Source organism: Lepidochelys kempii, chromosome 16 (genome assembly GCF_965140285.1).
Source record: "Lepidochelys kempii isolate rLepKem1 chromosome 16, rLepKem1.hap1, whole genome shotgun sequence".
Lineage (NCBI taxonomy): Eukaryota > Metazoa > Chordata > Testudines > Cheloniidae > Lepidochelys > Lepidochelys kempii.
This window is the reverse complement of record NC_136395.1, coordinates 19178296-19196098: the sequence shown is the minus strand read 5'-3', so window position 1 is coordinate 19196098 and position 17803 is coordinate 19178296. Positions and strand designations below refer to the sequence as shown.

Below are 17803 nucleotides of genomic sequence, written 5' to 3'. Positions count from 1 at the left end.
AATAGGGATTTGTAATAAAAGCTTGGACAGTTAGGCCCTGTTTACACTAGGGAAACGTCTCAAAAAGTTCCCCATGTTGCTAACACTAGTTTGGTTCCACTAGTGTAGGCAATGCTGGGAGTTCTAGCATAGCTGCGTTGCTGGTGTCATTTTAAGCGCCATGTCAATTCGACTTACTCTGAGGAGAGTTAGGCAACACAGTTTTTAAAATGGCACCGCCGGCTTGGAACCTTTTCTTCATGTTGCTAACAAAGGTGGAGCTTGACTGGTCTTAACGAGACTTATTACACTCTCAGGAATGGTATGGAAACAGGTCTGTCCCATCTACATCAGCAGCTAAATTGTTGTCATCTGCAGATGGGGCTGGGCTAGGAGAGCCTGTTGGTGACAATAATTTTCAGCAGTGGGTCATTTCCTAGTGTAGACAGTGTGACGGGATCTCGGGGGCGCAGCTTGGGACTGTGGGACTGCTGTGCCCCCTTAACTTGCTAGCCTGGGCTATCTCACAGTGCCTTGCTAGTGACCAGCAGCAAACCCCTCCAGGCACTGTGATCACTCAGCACAACAACATGTGGAGCCTCACACCAGGCTAGTTTACATGAATGCTCCCAGAGCCACTCATGAATCTCATAGAGCAAGGCACCAGCCAAATCCCCCCGCTCCCAGCACTGTACCTCAGGAATATACCATTTTGCACTGCTCAAGATGAGCAATGCAGACTTATTAATTGGTTCACCACTTCATCAATGGAAAGTGAATATACACTAGTCTTTGCAAATCTGAGCAGATTTACCACACGCTTCAGGCAAACTCACTGGTAAAGATAAACAGTAAAACAAATGTATTGACTACAAAAGATAGATTTTAAGTGATTATAAGGGGCAAAAAGTTAGTTACCAAAATAAAATAAAATATATAAGCATGCAGTCTAAACTCTCAACCCTATTAAACTGGGCAACATCTAGATTAAGCAGTTTTTCTCACCCCACTGGATATTGCAATTCATAATATACAGGTTTGTCCCTTAAACAGAGTCTTCTGAGTGTCTTTGTTGCTTGCAGCATAGGTGGGGGCAGGAGCAAGGCGAAGCATGGGCCCCCTCTGTTCTGTTTTACACCCTTAGCCCATATGCTTGAGAACACAAGTCCATGAATGTTTGGTGGGCATTGCTGAGTCCCCAGGCAAGGTTAATCAATTCCCCTGGTGTGGCCCTATGCAGGTAAGTCATTGAATTGTAGCTCCCTTGCTGGACAATGGCTGTTGATGGTTGTTTGACACCCTGCCCGGACATTGGTTACTCTCCTTGCTCTTGTCTCTGGGGAGCTAATATCTGGCTGATTCCCCAATTTACAGCATGTTTTAGTGACCACCATACAACACAATTCTCATAACTTCATATGCACTAAAGATGTACATATTTAGATAGAACAGTGACTTTCAGCTGATTATAACCTTTCCCCTGATACCTCCCATGGCGTGCTTTATCTGCAATATATATACAGTTATATACAGGTGTGTGTGTGTATATATACAATTATATACAGATGAGGAATATGGGGGTTACAAGCCACTCCCCCAAGGTATAGTATGTCACAGATAGGTCCCTTGAAGTGTGGCTACTGACTGAAAAGTGACACTATAAAAACGGCACCTTCAGAAGGAGATGCTCTTGTTTTGTTGAAGGAGGCAGGAGCAGAACTTCTGCACATGGAAAGGCTTCTTATTTTCACACTTTAATTTTTCATCTATGCAACATTATTCTGTATTGCAGAATAATAAGGGGTTTTCTTCAGCCCTTGTTCATGAAAATTACCTAGACTCTCCAGGTCCTTCATTACATTCAACCCCTCTCTTCCAGTTTGGACTGGTGGATGGAAATGACAGGGATGGGGGAAGCAAACTGACCATTCTTACATTTTGTCAGAGAAAAACATTACTCAGCAGGTTTGTCTACAGGGGTTTGTGCCAACATTTGCTTTAGGTTGTTTTGATCTATGTGTGTTTGAATCCCCCTGTCCCAAATTCAAATGAACTACAAATCTCAAAACAAAACTCAGTCAAAACCATCAAGGTTCACCAGGTTTTGAGTCAAAGCTGTGATATTTTTATGGGTTTTTCCCAAAATTATAAACCAACCTAGAGTTACTGGAAAAGTGGGGCGAGACTTGCTTAAGAATACATGGATTTGAACTATTAACATAGTGTATGTTCAGATCTGCTTGGTTAACTCTGAGAAGATCCATCTGTTTGAACAAGGTTATTGGAGGGCTACTTCTGAAGATTATACCTTTGCAGTGTCTAAAAGTCCTTAAATTTCTTTCAGCTCCATTTGTGTCTTTCATTTACAAGTTGTGCATCCCTTTTGAAATTTGGAACTAACCCCAGAAGAGTCTGTCATGTTCTCACTCCTGCCTGGGAATGATCAATAATCTCTGAGAAGCCAAATCTAAGCAACCAAAGGGGAGAAGAAAACAAAAAATATTAGTGACAGTGTTCGCAGTTCAGAAAAGAGAGAGCATGAACCCAACACTTCGTTTTTATTTAGTTTTAAAATTAACCCCCTTTTGCTCTCCTCTGTGTGTCCCAGCTTTGTGGAATCTGTGGGATTAACTGACCTCACTTCCCTCCTTTATATTTGGACCATGATCTCCATGGTGAAGTCACTCTGAGATTTGTGTGTCTTGAAACCTTATTGGCTTTTGAAAGGAAGGGGGCAAAGGGGTCATGACCGGCTGCCCGAAAGCTTATGTCTAGTGAGGTTCTGCTCTCGGATGGCTGGAGCAAGGTTACGCAATGAGCTCCCAAACCCTCTGCAGTGGACCTTGTTCTTTCTGTGGGGCTTGGGATGGGATATTTTTCAGTCTAGAGAAGGTATAAATATGAAATTGCCAGGTCGTATTATAAGTGATAGGGTATCATAGGGTCAGGTTGGTGGGATGGGTGTGGAAATTCTCAGCTCTAGTCACATGTGGATGTTTCAAAATCATCAGCAGTGAGACAGTGAGTGGCCAGCAGTTGAAATATATATATATATATATATATGTGTGTGTGTGTGTGTGTGTATATATATATATATATATATATATATATATATATATATATATAAAATTAATCAGACAACATGTGTCCACCACTGGATGCAAAATCTAATGGACATGAAGTGAATGGATGTGAAATCTGATGGGCTAAGCTTTCTAATAACTAAGAGTTTGAAAAAAGTTCACACGATAGCATGTGACATCATCAATGTCAAAGCCTATCCTTATGCTTGAGAGATCTATAAAGAAGGAAGCATTGAGATATAATACTACCACTTAACAAGTCTCTTCAGTGAAAAGGTAGCAGAACTTCTGGCTAATTGTTTCCTTTATTGTCAGATGGGACAAAACTTTTTGCAATGGAAGTATAAACACAATTCATGCAGATTATAAAATTGCAGTTTATGAAGATATGCAGGAGTTATTACAGCACATTTCAAAACAGTTATGTTTCAAGGACTAGTGAGGCCTTCAGTCTTGCAGAGCTCAAACAAAAATCAGCTAATAAACTAGGTATTAGATTACTTTAAAAGCAAACATTTTACAGAATCAGTTACACATTGGCTCTTATCTAATGTCTGCCTAACTGCGGGTGCACCAAATGGCAACACTATGACTGTGCTGTCAAAGATCTTCACCTGACTTCTACAGGAACTGAACTGAGCTTTTAATCATTATTTCTGATGCTGTAACCTATACACAGGAAGTAACACTTTGGTGGAGGCAGTACTATGGCCTCAGGATGTGAGTGGTCACTACCAAGTGAAAACAACGCAAAGTCCTTGTGGTACCGTAGAGACTAACAAATTTATCTGGGCATAAATGTGACTGGATCACTACAAAAAATAATTTTCCCTCTCTTGATACCCCTTCTTGTCAACTGCTGGGAATGGGCCACATCCACCCTAACTGAATTGGCCTCATTAGCACTAACCCCCCCACTTGGTAAGGCAACTCCCGTCTTTTCATGCGCTGTATATTTATACCTGCCTACTGTATTTTCCACTCCATGCATCTGATGAAGTGGGTTATATCCCACGAAAGCTTATGCTCAAATAAATTTGTTAGTCTCTAAGGTGCCACAAGTCCTCCTGTTCTTTTAGTGATATTTAAATGACTGTTGTTACATTCTAGGATCAACACCCTTTTGAGATATAGTAGGCAATTCGTATCTCTCTGGCCCAACCGCTGCTCTATCTGCAAAGCCTGAAGCAACAGGAGGAAAGAATTCTTTGGGAGGGCAATAAAACCATCCCCACTCTAACCTGACACCTTGGTGAGCAGCAGCTGCATAGAGGCTCCAGTGCTCTTACAATAGTTCAGTAGCTGCTTTGCACCCTTGTGAGAAGGATTTAGCCCTTGGGTTGGTGCAGTGGCAGATACCTTGCGGCATGCCACCAAACCCATCCTTCTGTGCAGCCTCTCTCCCGCTCAGTGGAACAAGAAGGGCTGTGATGCATTGAGAGCAGGCGTGTCAAACCTGTGGGTTGCATCCGGCCCGCAGCACGGTTTAATCTGGCCTGCAGACTTCCTATGAATTTTCGGGCTTGTCTACACAGCTCCAGAGAATGCACTACAGGGTTGTGATTTGTAGAGCGCACCAGTGTGTTGCATTCTAACTCCCGCCATTTAGACCCTGCCAGCATGCACTGATATAGTCCTGTTCCAAACAGGGCTACGTCAGCTTGCATTAAGGAACATGTAGTGTGCGGCAGGAGGGTCTGCATGTGGGAGTTAGAGTACAACACACTGGTGTGCTCTACAAATCACGCCTCTGTAGTCCAGACTCCGGCACAGCAATCCAGCAAAACCTCGAGTACATGTGTCAAACCACGTGTTCGCATTTGAGGCCCTGAGAGGCATAAGACTGGTGGAAGCTGGTATGTGTCCAGACAAGGGGAAATGGCACAGAAGAGTGCTTACCTGCAGGCTGGAGAGGGGACCTACCGCCAACCTGGCAAGTCCAAAAAAAAAAAAAAAAAGGAAACTTTACATAAGTCAAAAGATGAATGCTGACTGTGGCCACTAGACCAGCAGACGCCCCTTTAAATGAAAATAATAATAAAAAAAACCCCCACCCTTTGGTCTACCCTTCCCTTTCTTCACTTCTTTATTCAGCTTGTGACAAGTGGCCATTATGTTTTTATTGGGGAGCAGCAGTCACTAAAATCTAAAACAAACGTAAGTCATTACTGCTGTGGTTTATTTTTAATCTCTATTTTAACAACCTTTGCTGAATGTGGCCCGCACCCAGTGGCAGGTTATTGGCTCAGGCCTGCCATGTGGATGAGTTTGACACCCCTGATTTAGAGTGTCCTGTGCCCATGGAGGAGGTAGGATTTTGCCATTAGAGTATTATTTCATTCTGCAAACCGACTCAGCCCTGCATCCATTCTTATTCAGAACAAAATCATTACAAATGGAAGGACTAGAATCCATTTTTTAAAATGAAAGTTTAGGTTCAGAGACATGGAGGCCACTAGAGAAATCCTGCTACACTGAGCCACGAGTAGCATTATTCCTGTTTTACAGATGGGAGAAACTAAAGCACCAAGAGGTGAAATGACTTGCCCAAGTTCACTCAGTGCATCAGTTGCAGGGTGGGGAATAGAACCCAAGTTTTCTGTTACCCAGCCTTGAGCTTTAACTGCAAGATAAGCCTCCCCTTTATCTATTGTTCCATATGTTAGTGATTTTAGGTATATTTCTAGTAAATGACCAGGACTAGTGAGAAGTTAGTGAATGGAGGGAGGGGGAAATATTAGCAATGAATAAGGCTGGAGCTCGTACCAATTGTCCTTGCTATTATAGAATCATAGGACTGGAAGGGACATCAGGAGGTCATTTAGTCTAGTCCCCTGCACTCAAGTATTATGACAGGTGTTTGTCCAACCTGCTCTTAAAAATCTCCAATGTTGGAGATTCCACAACCTCCCTAGGCAATTTATTCCAGTGCTTAACCACTCTGACTTCAGTTAAGAAGTTTTTCCTAATGTCCAACCTAAACAGCCCTTGCTGCAATTTAAGCCCATTGCTTCTTGTCCTATCCTCAGCAGTTAAGAAGAACAATTTTTCTTCCTCCTCCTTGTAACAACTTTTTATGTTCTTGAAAACTGTTATCATGTCCCCTCTGAGTCTTCTTTTCTCTAGACTAAACAAACCCAATTTTTTCAATCTTCTCTCATAGGTCATGTTTTCTAGTCCTTTAATATTTTTTTGTTGCTCTTCCCTGGACTCTCTCCAATTTGTCCACATCTTTCCTGAAATGTGGCGCCCAGAACTGGACACAATACTCCAGCTGAGGCCTAATCAGTGCGGAGTAGAGCGGAAGAATGACTTCTCGTGTCTTGCTTACAACACTCCTGCTAATACATTCCAGAATGATGTTTACTTTTTTTGCAACAGTGTTACACTGTTGACTCATATTTAACTTGTGGTCCGCTATGACCCCCAGATCCCTTTCTGCAATACTCCTTCCTAGGCCGTCATTTCCCATTTTGTAATCCTTGAAAATGTCTCCACAAAAGCAATGTGTCTACCTTTTTTTAAATAACTCCAGATTAATAGCAGCTATAGAGAGATGCCGCATTAGATACTGCAGATTACTGCAAGGTTTAATAATTTCATAGAGTCATAGAATATCAGGATTAGAAGGGACCTCAGCAGGTCATCTAGTCCAACCCCCTGCTCAAAGCAGGACCAATCCCCAATTTTTGCCCCAGATCCCTAAATGGCCCCCTCAAGGATTGAACTCACAACCCTCGGTTTAGCAGGCCAATGCTCAAACCACTGAGCTATTCCTGCACATCCTGGTTCCAGAGACTGCCTATTCAAAGGGTCTGCAGGGAGTCTGTACATGATGCCACCTCCATGCAATTACATATAACCCAGAACCAATAAACAGCCTCCTCCTGAGCAGGAAAAATTTGACATAAAAGGCAAATTGTGGTTTTATAGCATTTTTCAAATATATGAGCTCAGGCTTTTCCCTGGGATCCTCTCCTGATACCACAGAAAATGATGATTTGGCGTCAGAAATTAGTTATTAAAATGAAGGAGATGTGTTGTGGGGGAGAAACCCCATAGAAATCCCAGCAAAGGCAGAGGCCTGTAACACTCTTGCAAATCTGTTTGAAAAAGTTTAGGTGAGATTTTTAGCATGGGGGACCTCATAGGATTTGAATTTTTCCACAAACAGAGCTCATTTATTTCATAGTCAAGAGGCCTGATTCTCTTTTGTGCATGTTGTGCAGTCATTTACACCACTGCTCAGTGAGTGCATAGTCGCATCTGGTTGCATTTTACAGCCCCATGGTATAAGTGACTACACAAGATGCAGGGCAACAAAGAATCTGGCCCAATAGGCCAAACCCTGAGAGAACCCATGACTGCCACTGAAATCAGTGAAACTGGGAGGTTCTGAACACCTCCCAGAACTTGGTCATATACGTCCTTCCACCCAACTGCTCACTTGTGTAAGGAAGTCTCCTTATTGGCTATAGAACGAAGGCAATCTTTGTAACAGTCATTAAGGATTAAAGTTTGCCTAGTTCATGAATTAGCAAAAAACTATTATAACTTTATCAGTCAGTTTGTTGTTTGTCATCAAGTGATTAGATGTGCTGCATTACTAAATGCTTCAGAGAGGCACCCAAAGTGGATGCAAAGCCTCCTGTCTCTTCCCCCACCCCACCAGCATTGCCTCCTTTCAGGTTTAGCCTGTCACAAAGCTGCTTGGCTGGAATACAGATCTGTCTGACAGCTGTCCCCATCAGCAGACAACTTCATTAAACCTCATTAAGATGTCATCTCTCTGCCTTATTTCCCACCTCTCCACTCTAATTAAAACCATCTCACTCTGCATCCCAGGCGGTCCTAATTTTCTCTTGGTACCTTCTGCAAGTTTTTTCCCTTTATGATGTTAGCAAGGAAAATCAGGCATCTTAAATCAGCCCATTCAGAAAAGACGACCCTGTTTTTTTCCCCCCTGAAGCATTCCCAATACATTTAATCATCCTGCAGAGATCACATCCTTCCAGGGATGAGAGTGAGAGAGATGTCACCTTGAGACCCAGGCCGTAACTAACTCTTTCCATATATTCATTGAGGATGCATTTAGAAGGGTGGTAAATGTTCTATTGCCTATAAAAACGATGAATTCCATTTAAATCTGAGTACGCTTGTCCATTTTGTTTGTTTTTTGGTTAATCAGACTCTTAAATAGGGTTTGTGCTGGGGGGGGGGTTGGTTTATTTTGGAAATAGATTGTGTATGTGCCCTACTGCCCTCTGCTGGATAGAATCAGAACTGCTCAGCTACATGTCATAAGCCATATACAGCACAAGGCGATCGCCAGATCTCACTCGGGGGCAAAGAAAAGCAATCTGCTTGGAAGTGGGCCTGTTTCATTGTGGAAATGGGACGGATTTCACATTTTCACCAAAATGCAAACATTTCAAGCATTTCCTATTTTGTTGCAAATACTTTGTGCACCTCCCATTTCATATATACTTATAGCTTATCAACCCCCTACGTTCACTCATCTAGGGAGATTTAGAATGTGAGAGGTATAGAAAGATAGAAAAAGCCTGCAAAGAGAGCTACACAGAGAGAGGGAGGCATGTATTTTTAATCCCTGTATCTAGCACAGCTCTTCACTGGGAGGGGGTGCTCTGGAAATTCATGAATTCTCCCTGTGCTTTTATTCAGCTGGGCATACCCAGCTCCTTCCTAGATGATTCTATGGTCTTTGGTTGCCTGCAAACCCCATGCCTGTGCCTTTTCAATTCATATGATCCTGTTTCTTTCCCTACCTTCTGTTCCACTTTTCATTACACCCCCTTGTACAGTAAAGCCTCCCATCACGCTGCCATTACCATTATTACTGCTGATTTACTGCGCTTACAGAGTGAAGTGATTGCAGTGACATGGCCCAGCATTTTCCCTCCCTTCCCCCCGTGACAGCTTGAAATCAAGCCCCTCATTTGCATTTACATGATCTTGCTGTGCAGCTTATGAGATCGGGAGATTTATTTGCTACTTAGCTTGATGTTTGATTACACTCTAAGAAGGCGGTGAGCTACAAAGTGCAGGGATACATCAGATCCGAGCTACTGAGAGCCTCAGGGGGACAGTAACTCAACATCAGGTTTAGGTATATGAGAACAGGAATGTTTGGTGTTTTGAAGGAGGCAAATTTGATGAGCTTAAAAAAAAGGGAGGGTGGGGGGAACTTGTTTGCTCCCTTCCTGCCCAAAAATGATTAGTAAAATGTGGATGCTGTTTTCTAAAGACAGCTCCAGCTTTGTTAGCTCTGGAGAAATGCTACCTGGCAGCTAGTTACAAGGAGTTTGCTCCATATAACTTCCTTTCTTGAGTGGAGGAGTAATAACACTCAGCGCTTACCATCCTCAAAGCTTTTCATAAACACGAAAGGTCGAATTCAATGGGAGTTTTGCTTGCTGAAAGCCCACAAAATTTGACCCTAATTTATTAATCCCCACAACACGTCCTTAAGTAATAATCCCTATATTACAGTTGGGGAAAGAGAGACCGAGAAGCTCATTATCTTGTGCAAGACTGCAGAGGAAATCAGGAACATAGCAGGAAATAGAATTTATTGGTTCCTGGCTCAGTCTTGTGGTCAGATCACCAGACCACAGATTACTGCCACAGAAGTAAGTCAGAAAGAGTGTAACTGTACGGGACTGTATATCAATGGGTGTTGCATCCCATCTGAAAAGGACTGCTTGGACGTGATATAATGTCTATGAACCTGTTAATCATAATATGATGCCAGTTGGAGAATGAGCTTTGTATGTTGGTACATTAGACACAATACAATGTCAAATTAATGTTAAATGCAGAAACCTACTTACACTCAACATCAAAGACAGCACGTTAGGGACCCAACCTTGCATTTACACATGTCAATAAAGCTACTTACATGAGTAGTCCAGTGAATTCAATTAAACTACTCTGGTGAATAAAGTGACTCACGTGCATAAGTGTTACATATTCAGAATAAAAAAATGCAATGGCTAATATTCTCATAATAAGCTTAAACTCACCCACATTGCACATATTATAGATAAAGCTATTGCACGCAATGGAATAGCTTCTAATCCAATAATGTGCAAATCCTAATTTTTGCACTTCCTGACTTCTGAGTGCTCAAAACCATAATCTTCATTTTACACAAGGTAAGAATTTTTTGTATTTAATTTCTCTCCCTTTTTTTCTTAATTTAAGAAAAGATTACTAAATGCTCCTCTGGGCCAGGATGCATCCGTCGTTCTATAGTAGGGGTTGGGCAAACTTTTTGGTCTGAGAGCCATATCTGGGCATGGAAATTGTATGGTGGGCCATGAATGCTCACAAAATTGGGGTTGGGGGTTGGGGCTCCGGCTGGGGGTGCAGGCTCTCGGGTGGAGCCAGAAATGAGGAGTTCAGTGTGTGGGAGGGGGCTCCAGGCTGAAGCAGGGGGTTGGGGTGCGGGTCGGGGGGTGAGGGCTCTGGCTGATAGTGTGGGCTCTGGAGTGCAGGAGTATGGGACTGAGGGGTTCAGAGGGTGGGAGGGGGATCAGGGCTGGGGAAGTGGGTTGGGGTGCTGGAGGAGGTAAGGGGTGCAGGCTCCAGGCAGCGCTTACCTCAAGCACCTCCTGAAAGCAGCAGCATGTCCCCCCTCCAGCTCCTATGAGGAAGCATGGACAGGCAGCTCTGTGTGCTGCCCTGTCCACAGGTGCCGCCCCTGCATCTCCCATCGGCTGTGGTTCCTGGCCAATGGGAGCTGTGGGGGTGGTGCTTGGGGCGGGGGAAGTGTGCGGAGCCCCTTGGCTGCCTCTACACATAGGAGCCGGAGCGGGAGACATGCTGCTGCTTCCGGGAGTGGCGCAGAGTCACGGCATGAGCTCGAGAGTCGGATGCGGCCCCCGGGCTGTAGTTTGCCCACCCCGATCTAGATTAATACAACAGGGGTTAGGGTGAGGAGTTTTAGATACAAGTATTACAGTATCTGAGAATAATCTGTTTTTCTCAGACACTGGGCCAAATTCACCCTTGTGTAACTCCTCTCTTTTCACTGAAGTTACTCTAGGGATGAATTTGAAGATGCAGCACATAAACATGGGTCAGGCTGGGGTGGGGGGGTGGCTTTCTGCCACCTTTGTCCCTCCTGAAGTTCCGGGCTATTGTAGAGGTCAGCATGGCACCCAATGTAAGTTGGAGCAGCCGCAGGGACTATCCCCACAGCTGCCAATGGGCTGCTCTTCAGTCCAAAATACCTGTAGTGCAAAGCACTCTGACCATTTCTCCTCCCATCAGTGTAGTTCTGTGCCAGGGGCTGCATGGGTTGGGCTACCTACACTGGCCTGGTTCTGGGGGAAATTCCCCAGAAGGCCTTTCCAGTCCTTTTGTGCTGCTATAGTGAGGGACAGAATCTGGCCCCTAGTTTACAAAGTATGGGGCGGGGGGAAGAGTTATTGCTCATTAGATTTCAATAGTGTTTCTATACTGTAACAATTTGCCCTAACATCAATACGTTTTGTGCTAAATCTTGCCATTGTATTGTTGCAATTGACTTCATTGGGTTGCATGGGGGATGGGACTGTGATAAGAATTCAGCTTATGCTGTATCCAAAAGGATGGCATGATGCTTTTGTAGCACTGAAAACGAGTAAAAAGAAATTTAGATCTCCAAGTGACTTACAAAGATTGGTGGGCATCATAACCCCTATTGTACAGATGGGGGTGCTGTGCCAGAGAAAAGTAACTTGTTCAAGGTCACCCTGCGAGTCAGTGGCAGAGGAGAGACTAGGGCCCCATTTGGTGCCATATCCCCAAGCTCCTGTTGTACAGGTGATATTTTAGATATAAAAATGGGATGAAATAATAAATATTTAGCAGATCTGTGACACGCTCATTTGGCCAGATGATCAGTAAAGGGTTGAATATACTGGACAGTGGAGTTAGCAAGTTTGGAATGAATCTTGAGAAAATAAAACAGTGATAGGAGTGCTTCAAAAATAGAAATCAAAATTACTGAACTGTTTTAAGTTTTGAAGGGGTGCAGGGATCATTCTGTGTGTGTCTGTTTTCATTTCTTTATAGATTCATTAAAAATCCCTCCATGTAAAATGAAAGTGAACATGATTAATGTGCTAATTCCTGGCTCTTCCATACCATAGACCAGAAGAAAACATTGGCTCCAATGACTTGTACTCTGACATATTTCATTATAAAGTGTTTGGCTTTTTTAATTGTTATTGCAGTGTCATGTTATGGTTGCTAGCCACAGGCGGAGCACTAGTGGTATAAGTCCTGGACTGGGAATCAGCCACTTTTGAGTACCGGGTCTGATCGAAATGCCTCCTGTAACCATCAAAGGTGAGACACGTAGCCCCTGTGCCTTAATTTCCCCATTGGTAAAGTAAGAATAATATTTAGCAACTTCACAGGTGGGGGTTGCAAGGTTTAACTGATGTGTATAGAACTTGAAAGTGCTACTGAAGTGCTAAGTGTCGTTCTTTCATTTGAAAGATTTTCCCTGTTTAAGCTGCTGTTTAAGAAACGAAAGTAGCAGAGGCTGGTGAGGGTAAGCAGGATGGGCATCATCTGCTCTCTGGCATGGTCTTTACTCACTGCTCTAAACTGGCTTTCGTGCCTCAATTTTGCCTACAGTGTCAGATGTCACCGGCCTCCACTGAGCGAAGGGTCTCTGCCTCACTCTAAGGATTGTGTGCTGGCAAAACATCAACATTTAAGATGATGCTGAGTCACTCCAAATGTGCAATCACCAGACACCCGAGTGGATTGACCGTGCTGAAAAATAACTGATTCGGTTTAAAAAACTGGGACACTCAGGTTGCATTAACTTTTAGGGCGGATTTTAAAATTGGTGGCCAAGTGAGGGGGCACAGAGAAAGAGAACACTTGCCCCAACTCATGAAGGAATAATCTCCAAGCTGGGACAGTGACCGAGAAATGCAACGCTGGCTCCTTGTACAGTAAAGTCCACATTTAACCAGGTTGGGCAGAAGCACAGTCAGAACTATTTGTCTGAAACAAAAATCCCTCTTTATGGTGATGTGCTTTATGCTACAGCTCATCCTACTATGCTCTCAGATGACAGCTGTAAAGTGAATTTAATAACATGGCAACTGACCATTTGATATAGCAGAGTTGGGGCACAGGGCCTTAATATGTGATCAAAGAGGTCTACAATTAGAAAAAAGAAAAGGAGGACTTGTGGCACCTTAGAGACTAACCAATTTATTTGAGCATGAGCTTTCGTGAGCTACAGCTCACTTCATCACATCTGATGAAGTGAGCTGTAGCTCACGAAAGCTCATGCTCAAATAAATTGGTTAGTCTCTAAGGTGCCACAAGTCCTCCTTTTCTTTTTGCGAATACAGACTAACACGGCTGTTCCTCTGAAACCTACAATTAGAAAGCAATGCTCTCTCTTAGCTGCTGTAGAGTATTGAAGAAGCTCAGTTGGAAACTTATTTCAGTTGCTCTTTCTGAAAGGAAAAATACTGTGGCTCACAAGCCTCCCTTTGAATAAGCAAGTAAAATTTCCCAATAGAGCCCTGAGACAGGATACAAACTAGTCAACAGGTGACTGACTTTGCTGGGTTTTTCAGCATTGTCGAGACGTTTAGTTATGAGCTACCCACTCCAAAAATATGGTTGATATGTTAACCAGAGGGTAAAAAAGTAGGATGTTCCTGTGGTTAAGTCGTTGGAGTGGGGCTCAGAAAAGCTGGGTTCAATCCTCTGCTCTGCATCATACTGCCTGCATGTCCTTAGGCACGGAGGTTGAAATCCTGACTCAGCTGAAGATAACGGGAGTTTTGTTATCAACTTCACTGGGGCCAGGATTTCACAGAGAGAGATAAAGGACTTGTCCCGGTGCCCCACCTGTAATCGTGAGGATGATAATACTTCCCCTTCCCACACCTTTTTGTCTGTCTTGTCTATTTAGTTGTAAATTCTTCAGGGCAAGGAGTGGCCCTTACTATGCATATATACAGTGCCTAGCGCCCTTACCTTCACTGGTGCCTCTGAGCACTACTGTAATACAAATAACAATAAAAGATTGAATGGGAGTTTTCTTAGATGGACTGAGAGTGCATCTCCAAGGGAAAGAAATCCACTATCTGGTACAGGAGCTAGACCATGCGAGATGCTGGTACATGCAAGAACTGTTTGTACTTAGTTTTTAGTCTTGAAAATTACCATGAGATATGATACTACAAGTAATTATTAAAGACTTAAGAAAGAGGCTTCCCTATTATATAAAAGACTCCAGTGATGATCTTTATCCAACTTGTCAAATGGGCGGACTTGGTGGAACTGAATAATTTTCTTCTCTTCTGCACAAATCATGAATGCTAGTCATACTTCAAGTCTGAAGCGAATACTGTGAGGCTGGTATAGACCAGCTTATAATTACCAAACTAGAGAAAAAGAACAGCATTTCCTAATGAATGACAAGCCACTAGGTGGAAATCTAATTTGGTCTAATTAAGCAGCCTTTGTGAGGATTTGTCTTTAGATGAAAAGAGGGAGCCAAAGAGATCTAAATGCAAATGAACTCTATCTTTTTGGTTTTAAAGGGCCAGCCAGATATGAAAGTATTTACGCACACACTATTTTCATTCTTCTTCATGGGAGTATTTACCAGCCTTTTAGTTTTCACCTAACAGCTACATTTTGCTCCCAACTTCTGGTAATTTGTAAATGCTTATTGCACTGTTTCTTGACTGAGAATACTTTGAATACAATATCTGCTAGGTGGACAATTCTGACACCAGAATCCCACAAACAGAAAATCGGTTTTCCATATAACAAGGAAAGAGGCGATTTGCTAGGGAATGAAATTCCAAGTTTGGTATGCTCCAGTCTGTTCATGGTGTCAGGTAACCCTGGAGATTTGTGGGGGTTCCTTAATGGATTCTGAGCTCTTCATCAGATTTATACATTTATCTTTCTGTCTACAATATGAATTATTTTATCACTGATAAGTCAACAACATCTGGCTCAGTTTTGCTCTTTCTGCTGATTCCGCTAAGATGGCATTGTGTCTATCAGGTACACACCTGCAAATTGGAAGTTCTTAAGTGTTTAATTTAGATCAAAAGGAAATATTGAAAATAAGTTTGCCTCTGCTACTAAATCTGCTCTTGACTTTAGGCCAAATATGCTCTTGTGCCAATGTACAGGGCCAAAAAAGCAAATCTAGTCTCTGTAAGGGTGGTATAGTTGATGAAGTGCACACCAGAGCAATTCTGCCCCAGAGCTAGCACACAAGCAAGACAAGGCAGATAGATTGGACTGTACATATTATGCAAGGCTGCTAGGCAGGAAGAAAAGGGGGCACCTGGTCAGAGCAAAAGTGGGTGTGGATAGTAGTGGGTCTGAGCTGTGAAGTTCAGATCTGAACTTTCCAAAGTTTGAGGGGTGTTCAGATCCAGGGCTTTCACTTGAGCCCATCTCTAAACAGGGACACCTAAATTCATGCTCCTCACATGCATGACTCCTAAAGCAACATAGACACCTTGGGTGGAAATTTCAAGAGTCTAAAGTGATTTAGTCCCTATTGGTTTGCAAGATGGGGGTAATACTTACCTACTTCGCAACTCCTCATGAACCTCACTGGTACCACTTTATAGAATCCTTCTAGAACACTGAGGCCAAATTTTGTCGAGATTTACATCCACTGTGAGCTCAATGAGTCAGGGGAGAATTAAGTCCTTGGTGTTCACACCCTGCAGACACTTATGTAACCTGTCCCCTGCTTTAGCCGTGCTATGCATATTTTGCACTTTTGGTCCTTCCTTATAAATCACCTGGGGCTCAGTAGAACACAGTGGACCTCATGGTCTCCGCGAGATCCATGCAACAAGAGCGATGTCAAGGGAACTGAAAAGTGTAACGGAGACCAGGATTTGGCTCAATGCCTTTCTGTGGAGGCAATGTTACTAGGCCGTGGGTACAATCCAAAGCAGACTTCCATTGGCGTAGAACTCAGTCGTGGGGGCCAAAAGTTGACCCTCTGATACGTATCTGTTGGCTGCATTGAGGGTTGCACACGTTAATTCAAGGGAATTGGTATTTGTTGTATATGTATTAGTCAATACGTTCACAGTGACTTCCAGAGCCAAACAATCTGATATCAGAGATTGGCAAGCAATGTGTTACAGTCAGGCAACCCCTCTTTGTTTGCAGTGCTCAGACCTCCCACAGGAAGACACAAGGCTGCGATAATTGCAACAAATTACCAACTTCTGGTACTTCTTGGACTGAATAATTTCCATTTTCATCATAGAACAGTTAAAAGTTTTTGCTACTAAAAAGGATGCTGTTTCTTTAATGTAATAAAACCTCAGCAGGACAGAACATCTTTACTAGACTATCCCCCACAATTCCCATAAGAAATCAAATATAATCCTATTTAAGAAGCTTTAAATAATTTTGAGCTTTCATATTGACATATTAAAATGCAGCTTAAAAAACGCCTTCACTGCAATCCCTTTACAAGGGTCAGGGATATAAAATTTGCAGAAATATGATTAGTAGATCAGTTGGAAAGACATAGGGAGCGGGTTCCAATTTTACTATGTAAAGTGCCATTCTGCATCAGAAAGTGACTGTAAAAGCGGCCCCTTCTTACTAAATGGATCTAGTCCCTGTGTCTCTTTAGTCAGATCAGCCCCCTTTAGTGCTTTAAGCTTTTACACTTAGACCTGCAGAACCAACGTAGCTAAGGAAGAAAGAGCTAGATTCTACTCCTTGTGCACCACCAGAATAAATGTTCACTAACTTCCAGTTATGGGACAAATCAGTTACACTTGAGCAAACACATTGGATGTCACAGAGAACATAATCTGAAGATAGAGGAGATGCAACTATGTCATGGAGTACAGTGGGGTTTCCCAGATGTCAATGAGGATACAGTTTGGCCCACAGTCAGTTTGGCCTGCTGGTGGTGAGTGAGAAGACAAGAACCCATCCTGACTTTCAGATTCTGAGGTGTGGAGATGGGAACAACAAACATATTTTTATTTGTAAATGGAACATAGTTGCTATTGAAATTATTAGGAGACAATCATGGGATCCCACAACACAATTTCTACAGACTTACATTTCACAGTGAACCTGAACTTTAAAGCAAAGGCTGAAATGGGCTCCTCAAAGGTCTAGAAAGAAATTCTAGCCCCACTGATTTCATTCCCAGAATTTGAAATTTATTGGATGTTGCAGCTGCCTGAAAGAAGACATGCCATAGGAAGCACTTACGCTATTTGTAAGGTCAGGAATAGAAACCTTAAACCCTTTAGGTGCATCACAAATTGACTTGGTAGCACACAATCTAAAGATAGTTGTGTCAGAAAACATGCGGTGAAATATCTTCACTAATATTCACCCTGTGTCTGTGCATATGAACTTCAAGTGTGGGCTTCTCTCTCCTTCCTATTGATGCCCTGAACCAGTAAATATGTCTTTCTTGTCAGTGTCCAAGTTTGGCTTTTTCCACTAATATGTTTTCATGATCTGAACAAGGCAGGATTTGCTGTTCTGAAGTTTATCACAATACTCCCTTCACTTTTTGTCATATGAGAACTGCAATATCACTCCAGGGAGAAATATATGCTATAATAATTGCATGCTTCATTATCACAATGTGAATGCAGGGGTGTGTATCTGTGTATACAATGGGCCATACTCAGCTCTATTACACATATGCAACCCCCACAGACATC

At 42.8% G+C, this 17803-nt stretch overlaps 2 protein-coding genes across 4 annotated transcripts in view; both read right to left on the bottom strand.

Annotated features, from left to right (window-relative positions):
- Positions 1 to 17803, bottom strand: part of GFI1B (growth factor independent 1B transcriptional repressor) — a 528613-nt gene that overhangs the window by 369584 nt on the left and 141226 nt on the right. The window lies entirely within an intron of this gene.
- Positions 1 to 17803, bottom strand: part of CFAP77 (cilia and flagella associated protein 77) — a 105847-nt gene that overhangs the window by 40667 nt on the left and 47377 nt on the right. The window lies entirely within an intron of this gene.